Raw genomic sequence first — 26,669 nt, 5'->3', positions numbered from 1 at the left:
ATGGCCAACTAATCTTTGACAAAGCAGGAAAGAGCATCCAATGGAAAAAAGACAGTCTCTTTAACAAATGGTGCTGGGAGAACTGGACAGCAACATGCAGAAGGTTGAAACTAGACCACTTTCTCACACCATTCACAAAAATAAACTCAAAATGGATAAAGGACCTGAATGTGAGACAGGAAACCATCAAAACCCTAGAGGAGAAAGCAGGAAACGACCTCTCTGACCTCAGCCGTAGCAATTTCTTACTCGACACATCCCCAAAGGCAAGGGAATTAAAAGCAAAAATGAACTACTGGGACCTTATGAAGATAAAAAGCTTCTGCACAGCAAAGGAAACAACCAACAAAACTAAAAGGCAACCAATGGAATGGGAAAAGATATTTGCAAATGACATATCGGACAAAGGGCTAGTATCCAAAATCTATAAAGAGCTCACCAAACTCCACACCCAAAAAACAAATAACCCAGTGAAGAAATGGGCAGAAAACATGAATAGACACTTCTCTAAAGAAGACATCCAGATGGCCAACAGGCACATGAAAAGATGCTCAACGTCGCTCCTCATCAGGGAAATACAAATCAAAACCACATTCAGATATCACCTCACGCCAGTCAGAGTGGCCAAAATGAACAAATCAGGAGACTATAGATGCTGGAGAGGATGTGGAGAAACGGGAACCCTCTTGCACTGTTGGTGGGAATGCAAATTGGTGCAGCCACTCTGGAAAGCAGTGTGGAGGTTCCTCAGAAAATTAAAAATAGACCTACCCTATGACCCAGCAATAGCACTGCTAGGAATTTACCCAAGGGATACAGGAGTACTGATGCATAGGGGCACTTGTACCCCAATGTTTATAGCAGCACTCTCAACAATAGCCAAATTATGGAAAGAGCCTAAATGTCCATCAACTGATGAATGGATAAAGAAATTGTGGTTTATATACACAATGGAGTACTACATGGCAATGAGAAAGAACGAAATATGGCCCTTTGTAGCAACGTGGATGGAACTGGAGAGTGTGATGCTAAGTGAAATAAGCCATACAGAGAAAGACAGATACCATATGTTTTCACTCTTATGTGGATCCTGAGAAACTTAACAGAAACCCATGGAGGAGGGGAAGAAAAAAAAAAAAAAAAAAAAAAAGAGGTTAGAGTGGGAGAGAGCCAAGGCATAAGAGACTCTTAAAAACTGAGAACAAACTGAGGGTTGATGGGGGGTGGGAGGGAGGGGAGGGTGGGTGATGCGTATTGAGGAGGGCACCTTTTGGGATGAGCACTGGGTGTTGTACGGAAACCAATTTGACAATAAATTTCATATATTGAAAAAAAAAAATAGAAAAATAAACTAATAAAAATAATTGTTAAGTATGAAAAATTTTCAACCTCAATAGTAATAGAATAAATGCAAATTAAGACAAGACTTTTTATCTGGCGATTTCGTTAAGATGAAAAGAATGCCATCCTGTTGACAGGTGTAATATGATAGTATTCATTGAATAGCGAAATTGGTGTTCTCGCTCCACACAGCAATTTGGCAATATGTATTCAAAGCTTTAAAATGCGTATTTTCCTTTGGAGTTTTATCTTAATGCATTTGCCCTATGAAAATACTCTGAAATTCATAACGACCTGTGTATGGAGATAACTCCATCAGGGGAGCCTTAACTCCTTCACTGGATTTCAGACGCCCCCTTCAAACCACAACAGAAAAAAACAAGAATTGACTTTTTAAAAACCTGTGAATCAGTAAGAAACCACCACAGAATTTTTAATGTAACCAGAGGAGAAATCCTAGAGAACTTCTCTTCCAAGTCCTTCTCTGGCTTTGTATTGGGAATATCTTTTACTATGAATCTCAAGATACTGAACTATGTAACAAAAACTGGACGAGATACTCCTCATAAGGAAGTCGACCAGCCCTCCCTCCCGTGTGCGTTGGTGGTATAGTGGTGAGCATAGCTGCCTTCCAAGCAGTTGACCCGGGTTCGATTCCCGGCCAACGCATTTTTCAACACCTCCCCCCGCCCCCCCCCCCCAACTTTTAAGTAGTTCAAATCAGTAAAGCACGCATTTTTCAACACCTCCCCCCCCCCAACTTTTAAGTAGTTCAAATCAGTAAAGCACGAAAGAAGGAAAGACTTTTGACCACCCTTGAGTTCTGAGACTGTTCTGGGGGATTCTCTTGCAAAACAGAGCCTCCGGGGGTTTTGTAGCTGCAACCAAGAGCCAAGCCCGTCTGCTGGGTTCGGCAGCTGGCGTCGCACCAGTTCACAGTAATTATCTTTTGGGGGCCTTTAAGGGAAGTGTCTGAAATAGAGGCTTCTCAGATTTGTTTTTCTAAATCCTCGGATGCGCTCTGGTTTACTGAAGAGTACGAATAAGGAAGTCAGTCCAAGAGCCCGCAGCTCCCGAGACAGCACCAGTTTACTTGGAACCGGGAAGGAAGCCAAGAACAAGCGAAGAGGAGGGCCTCCGAATAGCAGCGCGTCTCTTCAGGTTCCACCATTCCGGAGACAGAAACCTCAATTCCAGGGTACAATCTGGAGGCGTAAACAGGAAAATCCTCCAGGGCGGCCTCTTGCTCGCCTGGGAGGGGCGGCTTGATTCTTTGGAAGGCAGGGAAATGGCTCGCGGGGGGCGACTGGGGATGGTCCGTGGCAGCAACCGCGGAGAAGCAGAGGGGCGATGCTGGCGCTCGCAGCGCGGGATTTGGGAATTCAGAACAGGACTCAAGGGTCACGGCTTCCAGGTTATGGAATAGAAACGTTTGTTTGGTATTTTGACTGGTGTAGATCACTTGAACTGGAACAGTAAGATGGCAGCACAGGGTAGGTATGGCTGTTCCAAAGGGCATAAAATAAGTCCGCACTGCGCCGCCTGGCAGGTGGCGCGCCGTGATCGTATAGTGGTTAGTACTCTGCGTTGTGGCCGCAGCAACCTCGGTTCGAATCCGAGTCACGGCATACCAGATACTGGTGGCGGCCTTACTTTTTCAACTCTTTTTCAAGAGTTGCAAAGAGTTTGTAACCTTTTCGTTTCCAGCAGCATCGCAGAAATGCTCTCGACAAATTGGGTGAATTGTTTCTGTTCAACTCGTTCCGTGGCTCGCCCACTCAAGGCAAACTTAGTCCTGGCGGGGCCGCCTTTCAGGGAGGTTTGGGGATCCTTGGAGCTGCCACCAGGAGTGCGGAGGTGAGACCCCTTTGCTTCTGACTCGGGAACTCAGCGCCCACCAGGTGTTGGAAAATGAAAAGTTGGGCGAGTGGAGTGAAATCGCTTCAGGCTGACTTCCATCTGACCTGAAATCTCGCTAGGACGTTTACACGTAATGGATATGGTCTTTTACTCAAGCCACACAAAATTTTAGTATTTAAAAATAAATTCGTGCACCCAGTGACGCGCCCCTTAGCCCCACTTCCACCCACCGCCCTGGTCGTCCAGGTTTAGGGAAAAGAGGGGATTCGGAGAAGGAAGCAGGGGCTGCAGCCCCAAGGTCCCGGGAGGGCAAGTCCCCACGTCCCTCCGGGTGTTTGAACCTCTCATCCCCGTTACCTCAAGCTCTTGCGCCTCAGGGGGGAGAAACCCGGCTGTCAAAGTGACCGGGTCCACGCAGAATTTGCGGAAACATGTAGGTTTCAAGACTCGTGATTCCCCGTCTTCTGCGAGGCTGCTTGGCTCCGCGCAGTCCGCAACATCTTCTCAAAGCTTTGAGTTCCCGGTGGTAAAAGGCTACTACTGTGTTCACAAAATCCTACACCTTGAGGTCTCATTCACACGGACTAGTTTGTGCCTGGGCCATGCAGCCTGGCTCTGGAAAGAAATGACTTTCCTAAAAGAGCACCCCATTTGCCACCGCCCGGCTAGCTCAGTCGGTAGAGCATGAGACTCTTAATCTCAGGGTCGTGGGTTCGAGCCCCACGTTGGGCGTTGACTTTTTTGCTTCTATTGAAATCTTTTGTTGTTTCTATTAAAATCTTCTGTCAGCAACCAATAATTACGAATTTCTAAACAGCCATTGCGGCCACTGTTGTTTCAAACTTTGGCAACAATTTTCAGAAATCTCCTCTATTCGCCCCAAATTGAGAAATCTGAATCAGGGATTGCGGTCGTTGAGACCCAGGTTCCCTGACCCACTGCTGCCCGGGGCCGAAGCTTCTGCGGGGTCAAAGCTGACGGGAGCCGGAGCAGCTCCTAGTCCTGACCCGCGGGGCTCCCCCTCTGTCCTGCCGCGACTCTGCTCCACAGAGAAGATTCCTCAGGACCGGACTGGATGGAAACACGCTCGTTCTCTTCTGCTTGGTGGGAATTTTGGTTGAGGTTTTGAAAGGTCTTCTTAGCTGGTTAAAAAGGTCTTCCGCTACGTGCTGAGGAGCATCTGTTTTTCCTTTCCAGGTTTTGAAGCGTTCATCAGCCTCAAAGGGCTGTAAAATACAATTCGTTTAAGAAGATCCCGAAGCGGGGAAAAAAGGAGCGCGTCCTGGAAAAGGACCTGGGGAGGCGGAGGAGGGACGCGGAAGTGCCCCGAGAAGGGGAGGCGTGGACGGGGCGGGGCTGCAGGCCAAGGGCGCGCGCGCAGGGAGCCTCTGGTGCCGCCCTGCGGCGGGTGGGGCCCGCGGGTTGTGTAGTAGTTATTGATCCACCCGAGAACTTTGCTCTGCCCGGAAAGCTTGAATGTGTTTGCGCTACATTTGTTCCTGCCAAATCGCCTTTCAGTGTTGGAATAGGTAGGTGTGGCTTAAATTGTTCAAGGCGAATGGGAGCCAAGTTTGGCCCAAATCGAGAGGCTTCTCCAACCCCACAAGGACATTTAAATCCTCATACAAGTCGTCCGCCTCCCCTCCCTAAGGATCGTTCAACGGTTCTGGGTTTTCTTTGTTTTTTTGTGGGTTTTTTTGTTTTGTTTTGTTTTTGTAGTTTGTAAATACGCTTCAGTCTCCCTTTTGTATCCAACCAACCATCTCCGGGATGATCGATACATGAGGCCAGTTATTCTCAGAAGTGTGGTGCCAGGACACACATCAGCATCACCTGGAAACCTGTGAGATATGCAAATTATCAAGTCCCACCTCAGACCCGCAGCATCAGAAACCAGAGGCTGGCCCAACAATCTGTGACCTAGCTCTCTAGGTGATCTACGTAAATAAATGTTCAAGTTTAGGAATCACTGGGTCAGTGCAGCCTGCTTCCCTGTCAACCAAGATACAGCACGTTCACGGGTAGGGGACTCAACATCACAAAGATAACACCGATCCTTAATTTTATGGTTTACATAAGAATATCAAAAAGTGTTTCTTAGAATTCAAACTGGACAATATAATTCTAAAGGTTAAATGGAAATGGAAAAGTAACAAGCAGAAATACTCAGGGAAATTCTTTTTTTTTTTTTTTAGAACAATAAGGAAGAAATCCTATGAAATATTAATTACAGTAACTAAAATAGTTAAGATATCGTGTATGAATCGACAGTCATAAACGGGACAAGAATCCAGAAGTAGACCAAAATACATAAAGAAATGTAATATATTAGAAAGAAGATCTTGAACCAGTAACTCTAATGAGGAGTTTTTTAATAACTAGGTACATGTCTAGAAAAAAAATAATGGTCAATGAATATCATGTCCTTTACATAAGGTAAATTCCAAATTGATCAAAGATTCAAATAATAATAAAGAGAAACATAAAAGTTCTTGTAGAAACATGAAACAATTATTTTATTATCTTGGTGTGTGTGGTAAAAAGTTGTTCTATGACATAAATTCAGAAGTCCTGAGAGAAAATATCCATGAATTTGACTACATAAATCAAATGAAATCTTTATAAGTCCAAACACAAACAACAATTTGGAGAAATATTTGCAACTCACATTGCGCTAAAAATCCTCCACTTTAAGTTCATACTTTGGTGGTTATACCATCCTTCTCACTGCCCTAATTGTGAATTCACACCCCAAAACAGCTGAAACCCCTTGATAACAAACCCAACCACTGGACTCTAACTTCCTTCGCCTCTTCCCTTCTCCCCCACCCCCCACCCTACCCTTCTCACTCCCTCCACACCTCTCTCCCTTTGCTTTCCCTCCACCCCACCCGAGACCCAGTAAAGACTATGGCCCACAGCTCCTCACTGTCTCTACTCCCCCCTGTTAAATGGAGCACCCTGCCCATTAGGCCCCTGCTCTACACAAGGTGACCCCCCTCTTTGGGACTGTGAATATAATAAACTTCTTCCTTTCAAACCTGCTTCTTTTCTGTGGCTGCACCAACTTCATCAAACCGTACCCAACATCTACATTCTTAGAACATGCATCATACACAAACAGCTAATTTCCCTAATATTTACAGAATTACAAAACCACTACGAAATAGGCCAACCCAATAAAAATAGCAAACATATAAAGAATAAAAAAAAGAAATTTCTGGGGCACTCAGTTGGTTAAGCGGCCAACTCTTGCTTTCGGCTGGGGTCAAGGTCTCCCGATTGGTGAGTTCCTCTGGCATCAGCCTCTGTGATGGCAGTGGAGCCTGCTTGGGATTCTCTCCCTCCTCTTTCTCTCTCTAGCCTATCCCCTATTTGCACTCTCCCTCTCCCAAAATAAATACATAAATATTTTAAAAATTAAAAATAATGAAAATAAAAAGGAAAATGCAATGATAAGGAAAGATATTCAACGTTCAATGCTGTTATTAATGAAAGTAATGCAATTTAAAACTACACTGAAATAACATTTTTTTACCTATAGGGAATGATAAAATTTTTAAAAGTTTAATTTGTTGGAGAGGTTAAAAAATATTAACAAAAAGGTAAATTGGTGCAAGTTCTACAGGGTGCTTTTAAAACAACATCTTTCAAATATCTAAATAAACTTTTTCTTTTTTTTTACTTTTAAACTCCACATTTAGAAATTTATTCCACAGACATGCCTACACACGTGTGAAATTAAATATATACAAGGCTGCCCAGTGGGCCTGCACTTGGGGGCCTCCCGCCCTCCCCAGCTGCCCCCACCATCTCCTGGGGTCCATCCCCAGGCACCTGGAGTTCACTCATCAAATCCCCGGGTGTATGGGTGTATTCCCCAACTCCCGAGCCCCGCCCCATGCTGAGCACCCCCCCCCCCCCCCCCCCCCCCGCTGCCTTCCAAAGGCCCTGGGAGCATTTTTCATTAAGCACAACACTGGAAACCTCTCTAAATGCCCATCAGTTTGGGGGGTAACTAAAAATAGGACAGTACAGCTAGACAATTAAATATGGTTCGGCAAGCTGTCAAAAAGAATGAGGAAGTTCCTGATATTCCAATCTGGTGTGATTGGAAAGAAATGGTCCTAACATTTTGCAACTCCTCCCATCAGGGGGTGGAGCTTATGAGCTTATTTGTCCACCATCTGCATAGCCTCTTTTTGCTGCACTGGGAATCCTGAGACCACAGTCTGAAGACCCCCAAGTCAGTCAATTCAGCTCTACCTCAGACATTGCTTGAGCCATCCTACACCGCCCAGCCCCAAATGAGTTGGCTTAGGCCAGAAAAACTTCTAACTCACAAAAGCACTAAAAAAATAATAAATTATCATTATTCTGAGTCAGTAAGTTTGGGATAGTTTGTTCAGTAAAAGCTAACTTAAATTCACTGAGACATAAATCAAGTGAAGATACCACAGTGAGGAACCATCTTATCATCTGCAATCATTTATATCAAAAGGATAATGGTGGTTGCAAGAGATACACACTTTTACTTGTATATACATCAACATCTCTGGAGTGATACAGAAGAAATATAAATTTATATAAATATTAATATAAACGAAAGGGCCCATTAAGTACTCAGTATAATGGATAAAAATAGATCATCAAGTTTCAAAACAGTAGGGACAAGGGAGGGAGGCAAACCATTAAGAGACTCTTAAATACTGAGAACAAACTGAGGGTTGATGGGGGGTGGGGGAGAGGGGAAAGTGGGTGATGGCATTGAGGAGGGCACTTGTTGGGATGAGCACTGGGTGTTGTATAGAAAGGAATTTGACAATAAATTATATTTAAAAAAAAAACAGTAGAGACAAAGAGGAGATCCTGTAAGCTTTTGGGAAGGGAGGTGGGAGAACAGTTTAATGTAAATCGTCAAGAATCGGAATGGCATCTGCCTTCTCTACAGTGTTGATACCCTCCAGTCTATAACCACCATGAACAAACCTGTAATCAAAGTTGGGTTTCTTGGCTCATTGCAACGAAGGAGACAGCAGACACGGTGGGGAACTATGGGACAATTCTACCTTTGGAAATCTTAATAATTTATATTCAAAAAGTAGGAGGAGAGGAACAGGGCTAAATATGAAATTGGTAAAGAAGCAACAATTACTTGGTTGGGAAAGAGAGGGGAAGTTTGGTCATTTTTTGTGGTTTGGACTGTGTTCTGCTCATGCTCAGAGATGATCATTGTAGGAATGCTGGCCATACTGACTCCATTTTTGGCTGCCACTTTGACTGTGTTGCTTGGTGATCTTTCTAGTTTTATGTTCTCCAGACGCCCCCAAACATTACTGTCCATGTCTTGTGATCACAGGGGAGACAAGGGGACCAAGTGTTCCATTATGGCCTCTAGCAGGTCCATTAAGTTTCAAACTCGGAGGGGTACCTGGTTGGCTGGTTAGTTAAGCGGCTCAGGTCATGATCTCCCAGTTTGTGAGAACCCCACAGTGGGCTCTGTGCTGGCAGTGTGGCGCCTGCTTGGGATTCTCTCTGCACACCCCCTCACCGCCCCCCCCCCCCACCACACACACACCGTCTCTCTCTCTCCAAATAAATCAATAAATAAACTTAGAAAGGTTCAAACTCGGATAACAGTTTTCACTTCCTGATGCATACATGGCACCAGGAGGTGTTAATGTTACCCAAAACTGTTGTCTGATTTGTTTTTCCTTCTCAAAGTGCCTTCTCAGTTTGGGGGATACTTTACACTTCTTCTGCCTTCGAACAATCATGAAGTAGTTCTTTTTTTTCCCCCTTTGCCTCATCATGATTATAGAGTGATTTTGTCTGATGTTGGTGCTCTGTGAAATTTTTTAGTTTTAACAGGTGAACATCACAGCCTAGGTGTTTTCAGTCAGGCCAGCTCTAAGTGGACAGCAGTGAAGAGACGTTTTTTCTTTCTCAACAGCAACTCTAGCAAATATAAAACAACAATGAAGCAATGCTTTCAAAACTCTGAGGGCAAATAAGTTCGACCTCAAATTCTCTATTTAGTAAAATATCAATTAGCAGATATAATATAGGATATGGATATAATAGACCTTTTCAGACATACAATGTCTCAAAGAGTTTGGTTCTCAAGCAACTTCTCTACAGCATGTGAAGATAGCCTGGTTCATCTGAGGGTTTTAATGTATACTTATAAAGCAGGTGGTTCCTTTGTTATAAAAGTAATAAAGCCATGCTTGTTATGGAAAAATAAAATTGTGTATTAAAAACAATCAAGTTAGTACATGTTTAGCCTTTGGGAACTGGGCGGGGGGGGAGCTAGTAGAGGTGATGAGAATTTTTTAATGTATCTTTCTATAATCCCTTGATTTTCTGTTGTCACACACACACACACACACACACACACACACACACACACAATTCTTCTAGGAGGAAAAGATAAAAGACAAGTTCTGCTCCCAACTGCACGTGACTGTTCTCAAGTCTGCAATCTGATCACTCACTATAAAGGGCATATTAGACACTCAGGAGATGCCTCTTTATGTTCCCACCTGTTACGGATTTAATGTTTCTGTCCTTCCCAAATCCCTATGTTCAAGCCCTAACCCCCAATGTGATGGTATTAGGAGGTGAAACCCTCAGGAGGTAATTAGGTTTAGATGAGGTCGTGAGGGTGGTGCCCCATGATGGGATTAGTAGCCTTATACAAACAGGAAGTCTCCAGACCCTCCTCTCTCTGCCCTCTGAAATACACTGAGACGGTGGCCATCCATAAGCCTCAAAGAGGGACCTCACCAAGAACTGAATCTGCCACCACTTTAATTTTTGACTTTTCAGCCCCCAGAACTATGAGAAACACGTCTGTGGTTTAAGTCACCATATCTATTGGTATTTTGTTATAGCAGCCTGAGCTAGGACACCACGCAAAACCTTGGAAAGGATCACAATAAAACTTTATAAATCTATTTGAGAATGTATTCCCTGTTTCTGTTTCCTCTGAGAAGTTCCCTTTAGCTATTCACCTCAGCTCACCAAACGAGGTTTTAAAACAAGTGTCACATACCAGCAAAGACAGAACAATTCTACAAGATCAATAGAATGGCCACCATTATTAAATTCCCCCAAATAAAGTCCTGAGAATGCAGTGTCTCCTCTTGCTGCCACAAGAGAAATTTTTAAAGATCCATTATCTAGGGGTGCCTGGGTGGCTCAGTCGGTTAAGTGTCTGCTCTTGGTTTTGGTTCAGGTCATAATCTCAGTGTTTGTGAGTTCAAGCCCGGCATCGGGCTCTGCACTGACAGTGTAGTGACAGTCAGTGCAGAGCCTCTTGGGAGTCTCTCTCTGCCTCTCCCCTGCTCTGTCTCTCTCTCAAAAATAAATAAATAAATAAATAAATAAATAAATAAATCCATTATCTAAAGTCTTAGTCTGATGAAAATTTCAAACATGTCCCCTTTCCAATTTGTATTTGGCTCAGGACCAACCATGAAGGTCCCTCTCTGAAGCATGAGTTCTTGGTTCCTCTTCAGCAGCATAAGCCTGGGCTTCCTGTCACAGGAACACTGGGAACTGCTCCTTTACAGTCCTATGAATCCAACCTTGTGAACCACTTCCCCAGGATCCCCAGGTGGCAAGAAAACAAAAGAGACTGTCACAGCACTAGCCCCTCACCTACCAGACTTAGGGATGTGTGAGACCAACAAGCAGTTACATTCCCCAAGCCAAAGTGATGGATTTGTGCTGCTATCAAATGTCAGATGGGGTTGCCAAGAAAAGAGTGTTCTCTTAGAAGGTGGGGATATAACTAGGTACAACTTCTGTGGAAGGCAATCTGTCAAGAAGTAGCAACATGAGAAATGACAAATACTTTGATCCGGAAAGTCCACCTCCAGGAATCTCTTTTAGGGAAATCCATGCATAAGTGATGTTCTCTGAACAGTGATATTTGCATAACGATGTTCTCTGAAGAAGTTTTTATAAGAATAAACATTAGAACCAATGTCCTGTCCAGCAATTAGGGAATGTTTACATCTACACTAGCCCATCCACACCATGAAAAGATATGCAGTTGTTTCAAAGAACGAGGCCAATAAGGAAAATGGTGAGGAAGTGCTACTGAAAAGAGTTACAGCAGCTAATGTTTAATAAACATTTATTCAGTGGTCAAATGGTTCATGTGTATATCTCTATAACATTTAAATTAACCCATAAGGAAAGTCCTCCTATTTGTCCCCTCTTATAGACAAAGAAATTGAGGCACAGAAAATTCCATAATTTGTTCAAAGTCATGGTGAAGGAATCAAAATTTCCACTCAGAACTTGAGGCTTCATGGCATGCAGTTTTGTTGTTCGCAGTTCTGGTAATTTTCAAGTTTCCAGGATGTGCAGTTGTAAAAACCCAGTTTGGGAAAGGATTCGGCAGTGGCTCAGGGGTAAGTAAGGCCTAGACGTGAGCTATTGAAAAAAATACCTTTGCTGAAAAATTTCTTCTTTTAGGCAATTTCATGGAACTAGAGTCTTCGGCAGCATGCTCTGGAGCCTGATTTAAAGTGGACAGAAGTCCAGACGACTCTCAGGGTAAATAAGGTCACTAACAGGTAACCTAAAGTTGCAAGTAGCTAGTAAAAGAGGCCGTCCCTGGGTGGGCTCGAACCACCAACCTTTCGGTTAACAGCCGAACGCGCTAACCGATTGCGCCACAGAGACACGGAAACTCCACTTCCTAAACTCATTTCCTGATCCCAGAAATTGCTTCTCAACCTCTGGCTGGATATGTCTTCCCATTCCCCTACTCGGGAAACTGGAGGCGTGGGAAATACTGGGGCCAACAGTCGTGTCGCTGGGCACGTCTGAACACCGATACCGGCCCAGATTCACGGGGGGAACTCGGAGAGCCCAACGCCAGATCCACGGCGTCCCCGCCGGCTCCTCGCCTCCTCAACAGCCGCCTGCCTCCAGGTGTCGCCCGCAGCCTCTCAGGCCGAAGTCATCCAGCTTCCAATTGTTAGCTCAGAACTACTCGGGGCGCTCACAGTGAGTCCCCGCGACACCAGGCGGACGCGCGCGGGGACACTACATTACCCCTTTGCCCCCACCTCGCTGCCCGCCCGCGACGCCGCTAAGATGGGGACTCAACGCGGCAGGACCTGGCCTGGGCTCACGATGCACCCCGTGCCCCAGGGCAGAGCCGGGCACCTAGGAGCCACTCACTCCGCACTAGGGTCCGACTGAGCTGGCCGCCCGGGACCGCCACGCGGCCTCAGTCCGCGGCTGGGGCGGAGGGGGTTGAACTGGAAAAGCCGAAGAAGAGACGGAGCGGGCGTGGGGCAGCCGGGTGACCGGCCCGGGAGAGAGCGCGAACACTCTGGCCGCTAAAGAAAAAGGCCAACAGAAAACTGAAAATGCCGATGTTCCTCCATTTCGATCACCTGCCTGCCCCTGGCCTTCTCTCCCCTGGCCACCGCTCGGACCGCAACTGTGTGCGGTTGGTGCTCTCGACTCCGAAAGACACATAGTCCGCTTGTAAGTGCTTGGTTTAAAGACGGCAGCGCCGTGAGATGTCACCCTTTGGCCCTAGCGACCCCCGAGTGCAGGCCTCGGTGCAGGTGGGAGGCCCACAATCCCTGCTCACAGCAGGAAAGGAGGAAACGCTACAAACCGTCCCCCCCCCGGGGGGACCCGGTCCTGCCCCAGCCCGGAGCCGGCCGCGCACCCCTCCTCCTCGCCCCCGTGCCCTGCCGAGGAATGTAGACGAAAGTGACCATTTGTATTCCTTGTAGGTGCACTGCCTGAGGCAACCGTAGGAGAGGCTGATAAAGAATTCTGAAGAACAGGGCGTCCGTGTGGGCTTAATATTAAGACTGGAGTAAACTGAGTGATGCTCACTGTGTTCTAAGAGTAGGACGAAGACAGCTGTAGCTTTAATTCCACGTCAGTAGAGCTGAAATTCGCTATAGCTTGGTAGCCATTTTCAGGCTATCCGCAAGCGTGTACTCAGATATTTTTTCTTTATAAAGTAGCTAATAATATTCTCTTTATCAATATGCGTGTTCCTTTCTGTCGTATTTCCCCAACCACGAACAAAGAAGAGGCGAACAAGCAGGGCGGCGGCACAGAAAGTGCACTTGGCGTCACGGAAACTTACACTTGTGCCTTCTAAAGAACTTGGAGAAAAGTGCCCACGACGGTTGTGGAAAGTTGGAAAATTCCAGTAACAGGAATAAGGAGGTGAGGGTGCGTGGCGAGTCCCGTGGAGACCCCTTGGGGTGAATCATCCCGGACGTCCTTTCCACCGAAGTCTGGGGTTCAGTCTGGGCGCAAACTAGCACCGAGAGTGGCGGTTCTAAACCGCCCAGCGGAGGGCGGAGTTGCTCCCTCAGCCCTACCGCATACCCGCGCAGCACTTTCTATCCATTACCCAGGTCCCTCCTCGAGCTCAGAAGTGGGAAGTTCAAAGGCCTGGGTTGTGACTTAGTGCGAATCAGCTGCCGGCCTGAGGAAATCTATTAAACTCTCTACAGACCTATTTCCTAATAAACATACACGCCGAGGTTGTCTTCGGTCTTGGCTCAGATATTTTACATTTGGGCAACGATTCCAAGCTGCTAGAGGGAAAAGAAGCGCATCTACTTCGCGTCATCTTGCTAGCTCAGTTTGTAGCGCTCACGACTTCTAATTTCAAGGTCTTGAGCCTCGCCCAGCTTCCAGTGCATTTTATTTGGCGGTCTTCGCATTGGGTACCCTCCGTGGCCGGTGCTGTGCGGTTCCCGTGGTGGCCACGAGAGGGCGCGTGGTCCCTTCCCCTGGGAACTCGGCTCCCAGGAACCACTACTTTTTTTTTTCAGTTTGGATGGTAAAGAGTAACGATGCTCTGTCGATTCACTTTCTCTGAGACTGGCAGAAACCCAGTATTTCTTTCCTTTTTTTTTTTTTTAACCACCCCAACTCTAGTATCGTCTTGAGTCGGGGCATGGGGGGTTGGTTGCCGTATATTCAGCTGCCCAGCTCAGGTGCTACCTCATTCTCTCTGCTGCTACCAAACTATGGGAAAAGGCACAAAGGCAACAGGATTTGAAAGTAACTGACTTCCTTTGTAATTTTAAATGTTTTATTCTACGCATTAAAAGACTTATTCCAAGAATGGTGCATAGGTTTCCACAGATCACCAAAGGAGTCCTCAGTAGAAAAGCGGTTTAAAATCTGCATGCTTGGGAGAAAAGACTCCGTGACCCCAGAAACGTGGGGGGGGGGGGGGGGGAGGGAGGGGGGGGAATGGGAAGGAAGATTCAGAAGGAAGAGCTACAAAATTGGGTGGAGGGGAGGAAAGAGATGGATTCTGGGGGCTGGTCCCCACTAAGGACAGTTTGTCTGGACCTCTCCTCCCAACATTTTGTCTTTCAAAGCAGCCTCTCTTCCAACTGGCTGATTCTGGGAATTCTAGCATTTTCTACTAGGTGTACTAGGCCTACACTATGTTCCCTCTACCAGGACCAGATCCAGCACCTTACAGTTGGCCTTTTGCTAATCCTCTCTTTTATGGTCCTAGGAGAGTCTGTAGGCAAGGCAAAACTTTATTTCTACGTTCTTGGGGACTCCAAATGGGTCTAAGAATTACGTTGACATAAGCAGATTAATAGGAGAAAAGCACACTGATATTTACATATACAATGGGAAGGTCCAACAGGAAAATGAAAATTCAAAGAAGTGAGTAGGCCTACGTGTTTCTGTACTAGGTTGAACAAAGGAGAGCAAAATATATGGCAAGATTAAAGGGAGACATGAGTTATTTTAACAAGGTCTTTCCATGTTTCTCTGGGTCCTGACTTCCTGTCTCAGATGACAAGAATGTTTCTTTCCTTCTGGTCTGGGGAGGGCACCTTTCACATGAGTTTTCTCTCCTGCTTTCAGGAAGGAATGGGGAGGTCAGAGTGCTTATCTTGCACCTGCTGTTTCCCAAGTGCCTTTGGCTCAAAATAATCCTTATGTTGAAGTGGCAGATTTGGGAATGGCGTATCCTGCCACTCTTCAAGTTAAAGCATGGGAATATGCTCAGAGAACAGGATACTTAGCCCAGATCTCCTTCTAGTGCTGTGGGGTCACCATGCTGACAGTGAGTCCAGCAGTCTCAGATCATTCTTATTATTTGTTAATAAAGTAAAAAGAAAACCCTTGGGCTAGGTCATTTGTAAACATGGAAAATAGTATTAAAATTATTTAGAAACCAGTAATCTATGTAAAATCCTTCATTCTATCTTTTGTAATTTTTTAAAGCACTTTTTTAAATTTTATTTTTTTTTAAGTAATCTCTACAACCAACATGGGGCTCAAACTGATGACCTCAAGATCAAGAGTCACATGCTCTACTGACTGCGCCAGCCAGGCACCCCTAAAATCCTTCATTTTATTTTTAAGATTTTATTTTTAAGTAATTTCTACATCCAACATGGGGCTCGAACTTACCACCTGGAGATCAATAGTCTCCTACTCCACCAACTGAGCCAGCCAGGCGCCGCTAAAATCCTTCATTTTACAGTCACTGGCAAGAATTCAGTACTTGCACCTACAACTATAATACAGTAATATCACCAGATTAGTCTTCTTGCTTTAAACAACCATAATAATGGACAAAATATGTGAAACACCTGTTTATAGACACTGGACAGAAGTAGGGCAAGACTATGATTCCCTGAGAAAGGGTTCGGGAAATGATCTGATTCCAGCAAGGTGGAATCTCAGCAGAACACAGTCTTCACACTGAGCTGAGAAGGTAGAGATCAAAATTAGGGCAGCTGAATCATCAGAGCAGAGCACCAGAAGATGCCAGTTTTTAGAAGTCCATGTTGGGTCCCCAGTGGGTCATTTGGTGAGCGTAGGGCAGCTCAAGTACAGAGAGCTATTATCCAAGGCTTACCAGATTACAGATGCTACAAGATGGAAAACAGAGTAGATCCTAGAGATCAGTGCTGTCAACACTGGAATTCAGGCCTTGTTAACAACTTAACAACTCTACCACTTTGAGCATTCAGCTGATACTCCAGAAATGCTCTGTTTTAGGTGTGAAAACCACACCCTAGTGTAAGGCTTACTCTTGACTCTCCCTAGCAAATATTAAAGCCAAGCCCTGATAAGATTAACAGAGGAGACAGGGTTTCGAGGTTGAGTCATATCAAGTTAGAGAACTTTGGAAACACCCTGGACTCTCCAAAGATCCACCTAAATAAAACATAAAGCCAGTCTTACACAAGTTCAATGTCATAGGCTAGTAATCAAATTGCTTGATAGAACAAATTGATACTCTCTGGAAGAAGATACCAGAATCTGGAGTCTCTAAAATATATCTTTCAAAGTGTGCTGAAGCAATAAAAAAAATACTAGACATACAAAGAAATAAAGGATGAAGCCCATTTAACTCATACTTTAAAAAAATATAACAGTCAAGAGAAACCAACTCCCAGATGTCCCAATAGTAGATTTAGCAGACTTGAAAATACATACACAATGTATACATTATATATTTTACATATATTTTTATATATAAATAATATATATGAAAAGCAAAAGGAATATACAATGTCAATGAGTGCTCTGTGTTCTAACGGAGAATCTCACGAAAAGTGAAAATCATAAAAAAGAATCAAATAGAAGTTCTAGGATTGCCCAATGGACCCACAAACAAGGAAAGATACAGATTATGCATGGTTTCAGCGACACGGGTTCCACTCACCATGGCTAATGGTAACCAGCACTACCGAGGGCCCAACAGCCAATACCAAAGAACAACTCAGCTCCTGATATAATACCAGTCCCCAGTAGGAAAGAAGGGAAGGTATCAGCCAGGCTGGTGGGTCACAGGCTGATCACACAGGACCTTTACATCATGGGAGAGGCACTGGAATAGATACATTTATTATGGTTTTGCCTTCTCTGCCTGCAGTGGTTCTGCTTAAAACAATCATCTGTGTGTACTTTCAATGCCTCTTCCATATCCTGGAATTCCACACAGCATTGCTTCTGACCAAGAACTCATGTGACAGTTGCTGCCCCCGCCCCCCGCTCACTCGTCAAATTTGCTCTGAAGTAAGTAGCCTGGTGGAACGGAATGTGCTTTTGAAGATTGTTTCACTGCCACCTGGATGACAAGACAATGCCTTGAGAATCTGGATATTTCACACATATACACTATATCAGCAACCAGTATATGGTGTTGTTTCTCCCAGGTCTGGGAATCAAGTGGTCAAAATGGGAGTGGCGGATACACTAGTAAACGTTTTGCTTCCCTCCCTCCTCTGTAACTATGGGCCCTAGAAGTTTCAGCTCCTGAGAGAAATGCTCTCAGCAACAAATGCCATAATGGCTGTGTTAAAGTGTACGTTGAGACTGCCCCCGGGGCCATTTGGGGCTCCTCACGACAGAGAAGGAACAAACAGAAAGTTCCTGAGTGGGATGACTGATCCTGACCACAACAGAAAACTGGAGTGCCACTACACAAAGAAGCAAGTAGAGTACTTGAGAATGAGGAAAGCCCTCAGAAAAACCGAAAGCCTTTAGAAGACCTCTTGGAACTCAGTACACTCTGAATAAAAGTCAAGGATGGAGAGTATTATGCTAAGTGAAATAAGTCATAAAAACCTGAGAAAACTTAGAAGACCATGGGGAAGGAAAAGAAGAAGAAAAAAAAAAAAGAGGTTAGAGAGGGAGGGAGCCAAAACATAAAAGCCTTTTAAAAACTAAGAACAAACTGAGGGTTGATGGGGGGTGGGTGGGAGGAAAAGGTGGGTGATGGGTATTGAGCAGGGGATCTGTTGGGATGAGCCCTGGGTGTTGTATGGAAATCAACTTGACAACAAACTTCATGCTTAAAAAATTAATAAAAGCAAAAACTCCAGACCAAAAAAGTGTTAAAATTACAACAAACCAGTACATCATAAGTCAAAGCAAGTGACCTGATCATATTCCCAAGAAAACTGTGATAAAGTAAAACCGGCGTGAACACTCACACCAACAGTATGCCCACCCCCTAAGCCGCTAAAAAAAAAAAAAAAACAAAAACACCTCAAAGTAAGTCTTACTGAAACATCCATCACATACCTAGGAAACACCGTACTTCACATAAACCCGTACTCAAACCAAAAACCCACAAGGACATAGTAAACCTGCTTTTTCCACCATAAAATTCAGGGGAAAGCGCGAACGCAGTCCCCCACTACCACAAATTATGCAGTCGAGTTTCCCACATTTGGGGAAATCGCAGGGGTCAGCACATCCCGAGTGCAATAATGGATAAGCCTCGCCCTGGGAAAACCACCTTCCTGATCATGGTATCACCCCTGCCAGGTAAGTATGACTTCCGACCCTCCGCCCCACTACACCCTCTCACGCATGACACTCTCTACACACGGTCACTTCCGTCCACACACCTCTGAGCCTCCCTAAGACTTTGCCACACGCAGCACACGCAATTGCAACCAACAGCCCTGGAATGGCTCCCACAGCACGCGAGATCATACGCTATTTAAGCGGCAGTTGCCGAAACAGCAGCCCCTGCGCTCCCGTATTTACACAGCACACGCCCTATCCGTGACGTCAAGGGAACGCTCCTTTCCCTCCCGCCCACGTCCCGCCCTTGCCCTCTCCTCCCTTCTCCCCTGACACACAGCCCGCCAATGGGGGGCGGGGGGGGCGGGGGTGGCGCGAGCAGAGACGAGGGCCTGTCCCTCTTTTCCCGCAGGGGCAGAGGTCGTGGGTTGTGAAACCTTGGGCTTGTGGGGAATCTGTCTGGCGGGCTGCTGACGCCAGTATACCTTTCTTCAAACAATGCCTTTCTGGGTGGAGAGTGCAACGGTTAGGATTACAAAAGAGCTGTGTATATACACTGAGTATATCTACTAAAACTCATTAAGCTTCACAACGGGTGGCGAAATCTATTTCATTCTTGAAGGTTCAGTTTCATTCATGGAACATTTCATTCCTTTCACTGTCAACCTTTAGGTGTGGGAGAGTGTTTTGAATTTTCTTTTTCTAGTCTTTTTCTGGAACACATGTTATTCTGTAAGCAGAAGGGGCTAAGGGTCCCCAGAAGAAGAAAGCCTAGACGTAGCTTTCGTGACACAACAGTAGTCATTTTAGGCCCTCGGTTGTTTTCCGTGATCTATGATGCCCTACAGGCTCTACTTGCGTAAGCACACTTCTTAAAAATCTTCCTAGAAGGCGTTAGAATTAAAAAGAAATGCCAGATTTTCAGTAGTTAAGGATTTTAAAGGAATGAATAAAAAAGAGTGCAAAAACTAACCGTCTCTACCAGGCTATGAAGTAGCCTAACCATATCAGAGACAAATAAAACTCCCACTACTATTTCAAAAGTAAGACCCTGCATCCCCCCCCTTTTTTTTTGAAGGGTGGGTGCGCATGAGCAGGGGAGGAGCAAAGAGAGAGGCTGAGAGAATCTGAAGCAGGCTCAGCGCTGTCGGCACAGAGCCGGATTCAGAGCTTGATCCCATAAACTGTGAGATCATGACCTGAGCTGAAATCAAGATGCTTAACTGACTGAGTCACCCAGGTGTCCCAAGACACTGCATTCCTTACCAGAGATAGGGAACCCAAGGCCCCATCCAGCATGCCCATAACCCCCTTGCCCTTGCCAGACAATTACATCTCCTTCATTAAAATGTTAAAGTCTTCACTAATGTAACATTAGATGCACTTAGGAGGCTTGGTTTTTAAGTATGACTGCATAACCTTATGCCCACCTTTACAGGCAATGACAAAACTCTGAATATTCATCCTAACCCTAAATAAAAAGAACCTGCTTACCCCTGCTCAGGTAGTCAAGGCTTTGGAAGTTCTCTCCGGTGATCTCTTTATTGGCTGTAAATAAAGTTTGGGTGACAATTCCACCGGGTGTAGTCTCTACCTGGAACTCACCAAGGAGGGAAGTTACACTACGGTTCATGTTTGGACCTCCTGAATTCATCCACTTTCCTGAACTAAATGTCTGTTTTTACTTCCTTGTTCTTACTTTGGTTTCTGGGAAATGTTCTTGACATCATCCTCCAACTCTAATGGAAGTAATCTGTGGTATCAAAGATGTTAAACAAAAACATCATGACCTGTAAGTGCCAAAGAAAGGATCAACAGAAGCTACAGAGAACCACGAAGAGGTAACTGAGGGTGGTACCAATGCCTTAAATTTTTATCACATCTCTCAGTGTAATTGAGTTTGATCAAAAGAACAGGAATTTGACGTGGCACCTTGATTGACTCTTGATTTCTGTTCAGGTCATGATCTCACAGTTCATGAGTTCGAGCCCTCATTGGGCCCTCTGCTGACAACACAGCCTGCTTGGGATTTTCGCTCTCTCCTTCTTTCTGCCCCTCCCCCAACTCATGTTCTCTGTTTCTGTCTTCTCTCTCTCTCAAAATAAAAAATAAATAACTTTAAAAAATACTTAAAAAAAAAAAAAAAAAAGATGGTAATTGTTAAAAAGAAAACCACAGGCCCAGAATGGCATCACTTAGGGTAAGGCCCCCAGGTCAGTAAATGAGGTCTTAATACCTAACCTAGCTGCACTTTCACCCCACCCCAGAATGTAATCTTTAACCAGTCAACTCAGAGTTTCCTGGTCAATACCAGGAAATTTACTGATAGACCCCTTCTCCCTGTAGGAGGGCAACCTTGCCTAAACAATACATTCCTTGGGGCGCCTGGGTGGCTCAGTCCGACTTCAGCTCAGGTCATGATCTCACAGTTGGTGAGTTTCTCTGTGCTCACAGCTCAGAGCCTGGGGCCTGCTTCAGATTCTGTGTCTCCCTCTCTCTCTGCCCCTCCCCTGCTCATGCTCTGTCCCTCTCTCTGTCTTAGAAGTACATAAAACATTAAAAAAAAATTTTAAGAAAAAAACCCCAATACATTCCTTGTTCACCAATTCCCTCCTCCTCCTCTCCTCTTCCCAATTTCTTCTATAATGCCCTCTCTCCCCCTTTAAAAACTTTTGTTTAAACTCAATGGAGCTCCCCTTGACTTGTGAGATGGAAAGCCGCCCCTATTCGTGAATTGTTTAATAATAAAGTTAATTGGATCTTCAAATGTACTTGATTGAATTTAGTTTTTAAACAGGTATTAAAGTTTGCCTTATAAAATGAGTCAGCAAATGTTTCTTTGTCTATTTTCTGAAAGATACTGTAGAGAATTGGTATCATTTCCTTAAATGTTTGGTACAATTCACCAGTGAAACTATTGAAGTCTGGTTTTGTTTTCAGAAGTTTATTAATTATGGATTCAATTTAGGCCTAATCAGATGGCCAATTTCTCCTTGTGTGAGTTTTGATAAATTGTGTCTTTCAAGGATTTGGTTCATTTCATCTAAGTTATCAGATTTGTGAGCAGTTGTTCGTTATAGTCCTTTATTATAAAATTTTAAAAATTTTTTAATGTTTATTTGTGAGAGAGAGAGAGACAGAGAGAGAGAGAGAGAGAGAGACAGAGTGTGAGTGGGGGAGGGGCAGAGAGAGAGGGAGACACAGAATCTGAAGCAGGCTTAGGCTCGAGCTGTCAGCACAGAGCCCAATGTGGGGCTCAAACCGCATCTGTTATAAGGACCTGCACTAGCTGTGGAACATTTTAGTGTTATTTGCAAGTTGACTTAGATTAGTTGTAAATGTATATTGCAAACTAGAGAGCAGTCACCAAAAATTTTAAAAAAGAAACAACGGAAACATCGTGCATGGCATGATGTGGCAATAGAGATAGGCAAACTATCATTGGAAACTCCTAGTCAAGCACTTACAAAAGGCAGGGACTTGGGGCATCATGTATACTATACCTTTGAACATTTTTGTCACATTAACGAGTGTAATGAGCGGCTCACTCCGTCATCGAACTGAAGCGGTATATAAGAAATAGGGTCCAAGTAGGCCCTGAATGTGCAAGGAAGCCACATGAAGAAGTGTCACACACGCCTGCAGTCCCCATTCCTGCTACACTCCCTTCTCTCTCACAGCCTGCGCCTGGGGTGTCATGGGGACTTCCCTACAGTTACCATAGAAAGGGAAACCTGGGGCCTGTTTCACAGATGGTTCTGCATGATATACAGGCTCCACCTAAAAGTGGACAGCTGGAGCCCTGCACCTGCTTTCCAGGACAGCCCTGAAGGACAGCGGTGAAGGGCAACCGCTCCGGTGTGCAGAGCTTTGAGTAGTATACGTGGCTGTTCATTTTACTAGACATGTTTGGAAAGTTGGTGACAAGGTAGCCTTGGAAAGAAGTATGTGGACAGACCTCTCAGATGGAGTGAAAACACCGAGATATTTGCTTACCCAAAGGTGACCTCCGCAGAGGATGATTTTAATAACCATGTGGATAAGGTGACCTGTTTTGCAGATACCAGTCGGCCTCTCCCCAGCCAGCCTGTCATCACCCAATGGACGCATGAATGAAGTGGCCATGGTGACCTGGATGGAGTTTATGCACAGGTTCAGCAACATGGACCTCTACTCACCAAGGCTGACCTTGACAGTTGCCGCTGAGCGTCCCAATCTGCCAGGAGCACAGACCAACACTGAGTCACCAGTACAGCACCATCGCCCAGGGTGATCAGCCAATTACCAAAAGACAGATTGATTACATTGGGCCACTTCCATCATGGATGGCACACTCCTTTGTTCTTACTGGAATAGACACTTACTCTGAACACAGATTTGCCTTCCCTGCACACAATGTTGGCCAAACCCACCATCCAAGCACTTATAGAATGCCTTACCCAGCCTTGTACGATTCCACACAGCACTGTTTCTGGTTATGACCTGAACTGTGCCCCCTGCCCCCCGCCCCCAACCACCAAATTCATGTGTTGACACCTGACTCCCAACATGACTGTTTGGAGATAGGGTCTTTAAGGAGGTAACTAAGGTTATATGAGGTCGGGTCGGGTCCTAACCCAATAGGACTGGTGTCCTTATAAGAAGAGGAAGAGACAGAACTGGCTTTGTGTGAGTTGTGTGTGTGTGTCTGTGCACACGCGCACGTGCGCGCGCACACACACACACACACACACACACACACACAGGTGCAGCTCAGGAAGAGTCTTCACCAAAAACCAGCCCTGCTTGCACCATGATCTTGGACTTCTAGCTTCCAGAACTGTACTAAAATAAATGTTTGTTTATTTATACAATCTGTCTATGGTATTTTGTTATGGCAACCCAAGAAAACTAATACACTTCTTTTTTTTTAATTGTTTATTTTTGAGAGAGAGAGAGAGAGAGTGCTGTCAGCACAAAGCCCAGCACAGGGCTTGAACCCACAAACCGTGAGATCATGATCTGAGCCAAAGTCAGATGCTTAACTGACTGAGCCACTCAGGTGCCCGAAACTAATGCACTTTTCATCACGGAACTCACTTCACAGAATTTATAGAGTGCAGCACTGGCTGTGGGATTCACTAGTCTTACCATGATCCCCACCATTCTGAAGCAGCCGGCTTGAGACACCAGTGGAACGGCCTTCTGAAGACTCAGTTATAGTGTCAACTGGGTTGCAAAACCTTGAAGGGCTGAGCAAGATTCTCCAGGAGGCGAATACATGTTCTGAACTGGCATCCAGTATGCGGTGCTGTTTCTCCCATAGCCAGGATCCATGGGTCCAACATCAAAGGGTAGAAATAGGAGTGTTACCACTCACTATTACCCTTCATCACCCCAGCAAAACTGCTTCTTGTCCCCGCAACCGTGTGCTCTATTGTTTGACCTACAGTCTTTTCTGTGTGGCCATGCTTTCCAGCTCGGGTCTGCTTTTCTAATAGCACAAGCGATATCAGCAGCCTTGCTAACACTTAGCCCCATCACCAGGCAAGCATCACAGGATTTGACAGATAAAGAATCATAGGATTGTCCCTGTTTGGTGTTACGGACTGAACTGTGCTCCCTACTCTCACCCTGAATCCTTATGTTGAAGCCCTACCCCTCAAAGTGACTGTATTTGGGGGTAAGGCCTTTGAGGGGGAGATTATGGTTAAATGAGGTAATAAGAACTGGGCTCTAATCCAATAGGACTGGTGTCTATTTAAGAAGAGGAAAAGATACCAGAGATCTCTCAATGCACAAAGAAAAGGCCATTGGAGGACACGGCGAAAATGCAGCCTTCTCCAAATGCCAGAAAGAGGTCTCATTAGAAGCCAATTCAGGGGCACCTGGGTGGCTCAGTTGGTTGAGCGTCTGACTCTTGATATCAGCTCAGGTCATGATCTCAGGGTCATGGGATTCAGCCCTGCCTTGGGCTCTGCACTGAGTGTGGAGCCTGCTTGACGCCTACTTGGGATTCTCTTTCTGCCCTTCCCCCATTCACGCTGTCTCAAAATAAATAAACACTAAAAAATAAATAAATAAAAGAAGCCACCTGGGTACCTGGGTGGCTCAGTTGGTTAAGCGTCTGGTTTCAGCTCAGGTCATGATCTCATGGTTCATGAGATGAAGCCGTGCATTGGGCTCTGTGCGGACAGTGCAGAGCCTGCTTGGGATTCTCTCTCTCTTTTTCTCCCTCTCCCTCTCTCTCTCTCGGCCCCTCCCCCACTCGCTCGCTCTCTCAGAATAAATCAATAAACTTTTTAAAAAAGAAGCCAACTCTGGTCTTCTGGCTTCCAAAACTGAGGAAAATGAATGTCTGTTGTTTACGCCCCCCAACCTGTGGTATTTTGTTACTGCAGCCTGAACTGACTAATGCACCTAGGAATCAGGTTGCGTTCACTAATCTGACTAGATAATGGCAAGTGAAAGTATGTTTAGGAACAGGCACTATCAAATTTAATGGAATGAGTATCATGTCTTTTACGTTGACATTGCCTTCCTTAGTGACGTGGGCCTGGGCCCACAAAATCAGGCAAAATGAAAAATAATTGGAAAGTAGAACATACCAAGCTTCAGTATTGCTTCCTCTCGTCACCTTCAGATCCTAGAACTGTTTCAGTGAAGTCTGCACTTCACGCACCCTCAGATTCCGTCTGAGTACACAGTCATTTAAACAACTAAGCCAGTTTTTCCAACTTTCACCTCACTCGCTTAGAAAAACAAGGATTTCAATTCCCTATTCCCATTTTCATTGAGACCACCGTTCTGAGGGTGATAAAGATGTGGTGTGTCCATGTAACGTTATGTCTCTTTGTCTTTTTCCCATGCCCAGAATGTCATTTTCATTCTGCTAGTCCTGATGTGGACCATAAACTTGGAATCCCAGCAACGCTTAACTGCCTCTGGAAAATCTGACCTAATATCACCCCAATCTCCAACTTGTACGAAGGCAAGTATGGTAATTAAGGAGAAAGAGCCCTATTACAAAACCTCAACTATGGCTGTGGATGATAATTATAAGTTTCATCTGGCCTGTAGGAAGGTTTCTGTTCAGCACTAAATATACAGGCCTATGTTATACAGGGATCTCCAAGGTGCTCATTATCCCCACCTAATGAGCCTCATTAGAAGCTCATGAGGCCTCATGAGAAGCTGTCATCAGTTAAAGAAATTTATGTGGTTGTACTGAGGGCAAATTAGTCCAGATGCAGATGAAAAGGTAAAGGTTTCACAAAACAAGTGTAATCCACATGGACTTAAGATATAGAGAGTTGTAAGAGAAAGTTGTTGCCACTCAGACAAGAAGATAAAGCTGGATGATCTACAAAATCATGCCTGTTTTGAGCCTGCCAGAGACCTAAGTTGCAAGATCACCGGGTAAACTGAAGTCCAAAGCATGGTAACCTCTCAGAGGAGGGACATACACACAGACCCTGTCATCTCTGGCAGATACTGAAAAGGAAAGATGGCAGCCATAAAAGTTGTGAAGGGGAAAGTCACTGAAATTTTAACCACGTCTTAAAGGCCAAGTGTGGGCTATCATGACGTTTTACAATCTCAGAGGCTCCTATGTTAAGCAGGTTTTTGCTACTTTTCAGGTGTTTTCCTCAGGCCTCCACCAAGGGTTCATCCCTCCCCCCCCTCCAAAAAAAAAAGTGGGGGCAGAGCAAGAGACTCTAGGCTGCCTCAGTGGCACAGGCATGCATATCGTGATCAGCTACTATTGGCACAAAACCTCATCACTTCATCATTTGAAACAAAAGTCACTTACCATTGATGCTGGAGCAAGAAACCCCACCAACCCTTGGTTCCAGGTATAGACCAGCTCCAATAAAGAGGCGGCAGGGGCTGGGGCAAGGGGATAAGGAGAAAGAGAGGAAGAGGGAAGAGAGGTGAGGTGCAGCAGTAGAATGGGAGGAGGATAGAAGAGGCCGGAGGAGCTGGTGGAGGAGGAGGAGGGGGACTTCCATTCTCCAGCAGTTCTGATCACTGGCCCCCAACACCACAGCCTCCCCGCAACCTTGCCACACATCCTGCCTCTGACCTTGGGCTCTCACACCCCACAAAGGACAGTCTCTCTGCCCTCTCAATTTCCAACCTCATTTGTTTCTCTCCTTGCTCCTAGTCAGAGCCTGGGG

The 26,669-nt window shown here is 45.2% G+C and overlaps 1 long non-coding RNA gene and 5 other non-coding genes across 6 annotated transcripts; 4 read left to right on the top strand and 2 right to left on the bottom strand.

Annotated features, from left to right (window-relative positions):
- Positions 1-1,938: 1,938 nt before the first annotated feature.
- TRNAG-UCC (transfer RNA glycine (anticodon UCC)) lies at positions 1,939-2,010 on the top strand. Its single transcript has one exon. It is a non-coding gene; the product is annotated as a tRNA-Gly (tRNA).
- An 887-nt stretch (positions 2,011-2,897) lies between these two features.
- Positions 2,898-2,969, top strand: TRNAH-GUG (transfer RNA histidin (anticodon GUG)). The gene has a single exon. It is a non-coding gene; the product is annotated as a tRNA-His (tRNA).
- An 891-nt stretch (positions 2,970-3,860) lies between these two features.
- Positions 3,861-3,933, top strand: TRNAK-CUU (transfer RNA lysine (anticodon CUU)). The gene has a single exon. It is a non-coding gene; the product is annotated as a tRNA-Lys (tRNA).
- A 7,894-nt stretch (positions 3,934-11,827) lies between these two features.
- On the bottom strand, positions 11,828-11,901 carry TRNAN-GUU (transfer RNA asparagine (anticodon GUU)). The gene has a single exon. It is a non-coding gene; the product is annotated as a tRNA-Asn (tRNA).
- Positions 11,902-12,226: 325 nt separating this feature from the next.
- LOC132671458 (uncharacterized) lies at positions 12,227-13,751 on the top strand. Its single transcript, XR_009607101.2, has 3 exons — positions 12,227-12,717; positions 13,281-13,422; positions 13,617-13,751. It is a non-coding gene; the product is annotated as an uncharacterized LOC132671458 (long non-coding RNA).
- A 4,618-nt stretch (positions 13,752-18,369) lies between these two features.
- LOC132674129 (U1 spliceosomal RNA) lies at positions 18,370-18,536 on the bottom strand. Its single transcript, XR_009608437.1, has one exon. It is a non-coding gene; the product is annotated as a U1 spliceosomal RNA (small nuclear RNA).
- Positions 18,537-26,669: the final 8,133 nt, after the last annotated feature.

Source organism: Panthera onca, chromosome C1 (genome assembly GCF_046562875.1).
Source record: "Panthera onca isolate mPanOnc1 chromosome C1, mPanOnc1 haplotype 2, whole genome shotgun sequence".
In the NCBI taxonomy this organism is placed as follows: Eukaryota; Metazoa; Chordata; class Mammalia; order Carnivora; family Felidae; genus Panthera; species Panthera onca.
Note: the sequence above shows the minus strand (reverse complement) of the source record. Positions and strands in the feature narration are given on the sequence as shown.